Raw genomic sequence first — 8,338 nt, forward strand, 5'->3', positions numbered from 1 at the left:
GTCCAATAATACCCCAATCGTGTGATTTTCTTTGCCATCATGGGCCCACTCATGTGAGGACCGCATTCTCCATCATGAACTTCTTCCATTACTTTCCGCGCCTGTGAATGATCAAGGCAACGTAGGATTACACCAAGAGGTGTTCTTTTGTATAACTCTCCTTGCATGATAACGTATTGGGAAGCTAGCAGGCGTATAGCACGTTGTCCCCTTTTGTCCATATCCTGTGGATAGGTACCGTTGAGCTTGAAATTTAGGATTTCTTGGAACCAAGGTTCCTTTGTGACTTCCTCTTCATCGGTGATTTGGTGGACATAAGCTGGCTCTGATCGTCGTTCGATACATAAAGGCATTTCCACCATGTCATCTGGCATATTGATCAAAGATGCGAGTTTTGCAAGAGCATCTGCAAATTGATTTTCTTCCCGAGGTAGGTGTAGATAGGTCACGTGATCAAAGAATTGAGCAACTTGGTCTATTCTGGCTTGATAAGGTGTTAGGCTTTCGCTTCGGATCTTCCAAGATCTCGTAACTTGATTGATGATCAGGGACGAATCCCCATGCACTCGGAAGTTTTTAATGCCTAAGCTCACTGCCGCTTGTAGTCCAATGAGACAGGCTTCGTATTCTGCAGCGTTATTTGTCACCTCGAAGTCGAGTTTGACAGAGATCGGTGTATGCTCGCCTTCAGGAGAGATGAGCAACACTCCTATTCCATATCCTCTTAAGTTTGATGCTCCATCAAAGTAAAGGTCCCAGGAGTCTACATCGGTTTGAAGTATATCCTTGTCTGGAAATGACCAAGTATCTATTGTTTGTGCATCATTGATGGGATTTTCCGCAAAGAATTCGGCAACGGCGCGCCCTTTTATAACTTTCAGAGGCACGTATTTGAGATCGAACTCTGAGAGCATCAAGGTCCATCTTGCTAGTCGTCCGTTGAGGACGGGTTTCTCGAAGAGGTATTTGACAGGATCCATTTTGGAGTATATTTTGACGGAGTAGCTAAGCATGTAATGACGTAGCTTCTTCGTTTCCCACACAAGAGCGAGGCATGTCTTTTCGAGTTGTGAGTATTTGCACTCGTATTCCAAGAACTTCTTACTAAGTTAGTAGATAGCCCTTTCTTCCTTTCCTACGGTTTGAGCTAGCATGGCGCCCATGGCCGTTTCGGTTACTGTGAGATATAAACCAAGAGGTTGATCTCGTTGAGGTGGCATGAGCACGGGTGGTTTAGCTAATATCTCCTTGATTCGGTCGAATGCCTTCTGACAGTCATCATCCCACATGGTGTGATATGTTTTCTTGAGCTATTTGAAGATAGGTTCACAGATCATGGTGAGTTTCGATATGAATCGACTTATATATTGCACTTTTCCCAGGAATCCTTTGACTTCTTTTTCCGTTTGGGGTTGTGGCATTTCGATTAAAGCTTTGATCTTGGAAGGGTCTATTTCTATACCTCGTTGACTGACGACGTATCCCAGGAGTTTGCCAGATGTTACTCCGAATGCGCACTTCTGAGGATTGAGCCTCATGTTGTATTTTCGTAGCCTTGAGAAGAATTTGCGAAGGTTCGCAATATGCCCCTCTCTATCCTTGGAATTGACGATCATGTCGTCTACGTATACCTCAACTTCTTTATGCATCATGTCATGTAGGAGTGTAGTTGCGGTGCGTTGATATGTAGCTCCGGCGTTGATTAACCCAAACGACATGACCGTATAGCAATAGGTTCCCCATTGAGTGACAAAGGCGGTCTTATGCATGTCTTCTATGGCCATCTTGATTTGGTTATAACCCGCGTACCCATCCATGAAGGATAGTAACGCGTGATCTGCGGTATTGTCCACCAATATGTCGATATGTGGTAGAGGAAAGTCATCTTTAGGACTTGCTTTGTTTAAGTCCCTAAAACCAACACAAACACGGATTCTCCCATCCTTTTTGGGTACGGGTACTATGTTGGCTACCCAGTCAGAGTACTCGGAAACTTTGATGAACCCGGCTTTGAGTTGTTTATCGACTTCTTCCTTAATCTTGAGAGCCCATTCTGTTCTCATTCGACGAAGCTTTTGTTTCACGGGCTTGAAACCTGGCTTAATTGGGATTCTATGTTCGGCGATATCCCTGTCGATCCCTGGCATATCTTTGTAGGACCAAGTGAAAATGTCTTTGAACTCGTGTAGGAGGTCTATGAAACTGGCCCTTTCGGTGGGGCTCAAGGTAGTCCCTATCCTAAGTTCTTGGGGTTCTAGTTCGGTTCCCACATTGATGGGTTCGGTGCTCTCTATTACTGGTCCCCCTTCCCCCTCTTGTAGTATTTCCTTGGCTATGTAGGGAGGTATCTCAATTGAGTCTGGGTTTGGGTCATCCTCAGTATCATCGTAAACAGAATTGCATTCAAGATAACACAAAGAGTAAGCAGAACCTGATTTATTCATATTAAAGTTTGAGAAAAGTTGAAACAAAGAAGTCATCTGATCTGTGGTCAGCGGCGGTAAAGGGACAGTTGTTGGGACATTTCCCGAACTACTGTTACTATTTGAGGCTAAGCTAGGAGAAACAAAGGGAGTGGGGACGATGACAGGAAGAGACTTCCTAGTGACTTCTCTAGACTCCGACTCTGACTCCGACTCTGACTCTGACTCGAATTCATTGTCTTCTGGTTCTCCTTTGAACATCTCTCCTTCTCCAGTGGTGAGTTTCAAGAGTCTTCCCTTATTGTTGGTCCACTTGATTGATTTTCTCCATCCTTTCTGCTGGTTCGCGCTTGTTTCTGTGATTAACGCGGTAGGGTTGAAGTGATCGTCTTGAAGTATCATAGTAATGATCTCATCCCGCGCGGCTCTAACATATCGATCTTCTCCAAATAGTAGACTAACAGCTTGTTCGTCTAAGCAAGGTGCTCGACGAGACTTGACGGTAGGAATCGTTTCTGGAGGAATGAAGTAGCAATCGTGAAAGATCTCGATTCCGGCTAGCTTCCTTCCGAGATAGTGCCAAGGTTCGGGAAATCCGTGAAAGAGTTCTTGACTTCCTTCCCTAACAAAGTATCCATTTAGGGTAGGGAAATATGGTCGCATTCGGACTCCTACGTGCTTACGGCTTTGAACTTGAGCAAGCATCTCGAGAACTTCCTCTTTAGTGGGTTTATATCCTAGTCCAAGTGGTATTCTTTTTTAGTTGCCTTCCTTGTAGGGTGCGAAGGTGTTTCTTCGGGCAGGGTTCAAATGCATTCCTGGGAAGTATCCCTGGGATTTGAGTATGTGGTTGACCACCAAATTGGAGTAGGGATCGTAGTATAGGGGTGCCAACTCGCTTTCTATGACACTTATGCTTTGAAAGCCCCCAAGTTCATATACTGGATCCGCAAGGACTTGATTATTTGACTTCTTTTCAATTATTGCCTTAATGGGCGACGAAGTGATCGTCACCACTTTGCCATTTAGTGGGATTTTGATCTTTTGGTGAAGGGTAGACGTTATCGCTTTAGAATCATGAATCCAAGGTCTTCCTAGAAGTATGTTGAAGGAAGCTTCAATGTCCACTATTTGGACGTTAACCTTTCGCTCAATTGCCCCTGTGGTTATGGTTAGGTTAACGAGTCCTACTACCTTTCGTCGTGTACCATCATATGCGCGAACACCTTGATTGGTAGGGGTCCAATCCGACTCTTTCATGCCTAGTTTGTATGCCGTTTTCAAGGGTATGACGTTGACCGCGGAGCCATCATCTACTAAGGGCATTGGCACGTTCTTCTTTAAGCAAATGACAGTGATGTAAAGAGCCAAGTTGTGATTAGCGCCAAAGGGCGGCAAATCTTCAACTGAGAAAGTAATAGGATTACTTAGCTTCGGTGATTCTTGGAAGACCAAGTTGACTACATCGTCGGGTGTGGAGTCATGTGCTACATTTAGTTTGGCCAAAGCTTGCAGTAAAACTTGGCGATGTGGGAATGGGCTTACTACTAATTGCCAGACCAAAAGATCAGCCTTTGTTTTCTGTAATTGCTTGAGCAAATGATCAGTAGAGTCATCTTCGTTATCATTTGGTGTGATAACGTTGGTTGGACCATTTTGAGTAGTACTTTGATATGGACGTCCCGAACGGGTTAGGTGGTCCACATCTTGGTCTTCACCATCTTGGACTATTTCCTTGACTAGGGAGTGTTCAATGAGATACTCGTCTTCATCATCATCGGTCCATACTCCATTGACTGTAGCTAGTTCCCTCATTCTCATGATCTCGTCCTCTAATTGTGTGATTTGGTCGACTAGTTTATCAACCACGGCAACTATTTCTTGCATAGTAGCATTTTGGGAGAAAATTAGTGGCGCGTGTTCTTTAGGTGTTGCATTGGGGTCATGTAAAGTTGTCACCACATTTTCCAACTCCGAAACTTGCCTATCCACACTCCTTGCCCACGCAATGAAGTCGGTAATGGTAGGGGAGATGGTAGAGTAGAACCCTTCATTCTTGATCGCGTGGATCTCATCTTCGACTGGAGAAATGAGATGTGAACAATCTAAGGTAGATTCTTCACTTGTGATCACTAGAATTCCAAAAGTATTCTGAGTGTTGTTGGGCTTAACTCCCGGCGGTATTGGTAGTCGACCATCCTCAATCATGTCTTGAAGCACATTTTTCAATTTGTAGCATTTTTCTGTGTCATACCCCTTACCCCTATGATATTCGCAGTATGAATTCTCGTCCCAGAACTTGGATTTATTTTCCGGTTCGGGTGTAGGGCCTATGGGTTGGAGTTTGCCTTGTTTCATTAACCTTTTTAGAGCATTGGGGTAAGTGTCCCCAAGATTTGTAAATTTCCTTGGTGGGGTACTCTTCTTGGATGGCTCCAGGAGGTGAACTTCATCGGCCTTACTAGTGGAGCGGTAAGAACGACTTGTTGAGCCTTGATATCTGATGCGTGTCTTAAATATGATGTTTTACACCTCATTTTACACGCATTTCAGAGCTCATTTGTGTAGTTTATGCTACTATTTGCCCCAATTCGTCTACTTTCGTATTTTTATGTAATATTGCAGATTTATGCGGAAATGAGTAGATATTGAGCTAAATCCGTCCCCGAGTACCTCGCATTGCATTTGACATGGAGTGGAGACTCGAGAGATGAACTTGGTGCGCGTTTCGAAGCCTAAAAGACCACTTTATGAGGAATTAGAAGCGGACTACCAGCTATGGTGGTCGATCGACTGCCCCATATGGTCGATCGACCAGACCACGAGTTCCAGTAGCTACTGTTCAGCGAAGAGCAGTCGATCGACTGGTCACAGTGGTCGATCGACCAGACCGTAATTCTGACGTGAATCAAAAGATCGAGAAGTTGGAAGCCCATTATACACTAGGTTTAGGAATAAGAGTTGCGTACTTTTCCTTTATAACGTAACCTAGTTTACAGAAGTTAGGATCCAGTTTTTATCAAGCTTTAATCTAAGTTTTGTCATTAGTTCTATACAAACATTAGTTTAGGTTATTTCGATTAATAAAGTCTCTTTTGCAATCGGGTTTGATCTTTCCTCTACAATTCCTATACGCGGTATTCTTCTGTTCTGATATTTCGTTTATTGTTCTCATTCGTAGTATAGAATTGCTAAGTTAGATCTCCCGAAGCCAATTTATTGTTTTATGTTAATCGTTCATTTAATCGTTTCAAGCATGAATTCAATAGATTATTTAGTCAAATTTATTGTTGTTATCGTTCCTAGTATGAGTAGATAAATTTATCGTGCTAGGATGTAGTGGATATGTAGGTTAGGCGGCATAGAATTATGTAGACCTGAAATCGCGTGTTGGTCGATCGATCGCCTTACCTGGTCGATCGACTGACCTCGTGAGTTTTATTTCGTTTTAATTGTTTTAATTGTTATATTTGACGAATCGAATGCATGCGACTAGTCGAATGCTTAGTATATGACCGACCCATTAGATCGAAATATAGGGAAAGTTGTTAGACTACCAATTAAAATGACTAAACTATGCTTAGATCGAAAGATAAGTAAAGTTTAGATTTTTAGTCACTTTTCAGAACGAAAGTCAGTATTAGTGGTATTAGGGACGTGTAGCGAGATCGAAAGATGCTACCTGTGAGAGTGGACCGAGAGGACCTCTTATTTTCCCGTCTCACGTGATTGTTTTAGACCTACCTAGTCTGCTGCCGCCGAAACTACAGTGAACCGACCATCCTTGCACCCTTTTAATACCTATTTTCATCCGTATATTTAGTTTATTGTCTTTTATTGCCATTAGTATAGACTAAATCAATTCAAAAACCCCACATCATTGTTACCTTAAGACCGAAATTAAGACAGCTAGAAATTACATCTGCCTCCCTGTGGTTCGACCCGACTGCCGCTAGCTATAGTTGTAGTTGGAATTATAAATTTATTTTTGACACCTCACGACGGGTATCAAATTTAAGCGCCGTTGTCGGGGAGGCAATTGTTCTAATTTTTAGTTGTTTTATTTCAGCCTGTTTCTTAGTTTAAGGGACATTCGTTCCTTAAACTATTCTCATATTCTTTTTGTAGTTTCTTCTTATGCGCGGGTCACAGGGTGGTGAATTACTACAGTTCAATCCCGAGATTGAGAAGACCTTGCGTGAGTTGAGACGATCATCTAGAGTACTGCCGACAGAGGAAGAGCTGAGTACTCTGTCTAGTTACTACGAGAACGAGCTATACGAGGAGGATCCACCTTTATCACCCGTTTCTACTTCATCAGCCGAGACCGTCACATCTCCAGATTTTCCAGTCATGGCTGAGGAAGCGAGTATAGCCAGTCACTCAGAACCGACAGCTGCAAATCTATATAAGGGGTTCGAATTACCGGGAGCTGATAGGAAATTCGAACCGAAGCCTTCTTATATCAACTTGGTTGAGAGAAACCAATTCGGGGGTGCTGCAAATGAAGATGCAGCCAACCATATGCAGATATTTATTGATTATTGATGTTCCATACCCCCACCAACCGGTGTGACCCAGGACCAGATAAAGGAGACTATATTTATATTCTCACTCCGCGATGCTACAAGGGAGTGGTACAGAGACCTGGACCGAGCTGCTAATGGGATCACCGACTGGAATTCTTTGGCCTTGGCATTCTACAAGAAATACTTCTCTGCCTCGAAGACAAATGCCATTAGAGCTCAGATCACGAGCTTTAAACAGGGTCCTGATGAGAACTTTCACGAAGCATGGGTCCGTTTTAAGAAGCTGGTGCGAACCATTCCGCATCATGGGTTTGAGAAATGGAGCCTATGCAATCAGTTCTACAATGGGCTCTATGACGATCAGAGGGCTATCCTAGACGCGACAGCTAATGGCAGATTCCAGGAGAATACGGGGGAGACTAAGGGGTGGAAGATCATTGATGATTTGGCCACCCATAAAGCTGAGTATGGAAATTCCAGGGGAAATCAAAGGAGAGCTGCTGAATCTCCTTCTGTAGCTGCATTAGAAGCTCTCACGGCGAGGTTTGATAAATACGAGTTGGGAGGAGCTTCAAAAGGAGGGATTTACCATGTAAATGCTGTTTTAGACGGTCCTTTCGTCTGTAAAAGATGTGGAGCTGAGGGACATGTTTCAGACAATTGTCCTAGTCCCTTTGAGTCTTGTGCTGCCTTTCAACATTATAGGTAGATAAACACATACTACGAGCCGAATGTCCATCCGAATCTGAGGTGGAGCAGCCAAAATGTCTTGAATCCGACTCAACCTCCGCAGCAGCAGCAGCAGCAGAATTATGTGCTCCCTCATAAGCAACAACAGTACCAAAAGCCTCTGTATGTCCCACAGCAGCAGCAACAAGCCCAAGGTTCTGATTTCAATGAGTTGAAGAATTTGTTGCTGAAGGAATCCCAGGCTAGAGAGGCCGGGATGAAGATGCTAGAGAGCCAAATTGGTCAATTGGCGAGCAAGAATACAACTCGAGCTCCGGGACATTTACCGACTCAAACTGATCAAAAGGAGACCTTAAATGCAATCACCTTGAGGAGTGGGTCTACCCTTGATGGGCCCATTATGGTTGAGGACGTCACTGAAAAGGATGAGGCGGAACCAAGCAAGGAGAAGGTTGTGACGAACAAAAATAAGAAAAAGACGATCAGCAGGTATGTCAGTCGATCGACTGACATACCCAGTCGATCGACTGGTCCGCGACAACCAGAAGCTACTGTTCCTGTAGAGGTCAGTCGATCGACTGACCAACCTGGTCGATCGACTGACAGCGCTGCTGAAAGTGATTCTTTTCGTCCTCCAATGCCTAATAACTTGAGGGATCACTTGTTTCGGGGTACTACCGCCCCGAAAATGTTGAG

At 43.9% G+C, this 8,338-nt stretch overlaps 1 non-coding gene across 1 annotated transcript; it reads right to left on the reverse strand.

The window, feature by feature from the left end:
• Positions 1-7,157: 7,157 nt before the first annotated feature.
• Positions 7,158-7,264, reverse strand: LOC141625606 (small nucleolar RNA R71). The gene has a single exon (XR_012535377.1). It is a non-coding gene; the product is annotated as a small nucleolar RNA R71 (small nucleolar RNA).
• Positions 7,265-8,338: the final 1,074 nt, after the last annotated feature.

The sequence above is a fragment of the Silene latifolia genome, chromosome X (assembly GCF_048544455.1).
Source record: "Silene latifolia isolate original U9 population chromosome X, ASM4854445v1, whole genome shotgun sequence".
Lineage (NCBI taxonomy): Eukaryota > Viridiplantae > Streptophyta > Magnoliopsida > Caryophyllales > Caryophyllaceae > Silene > Silene latifolia.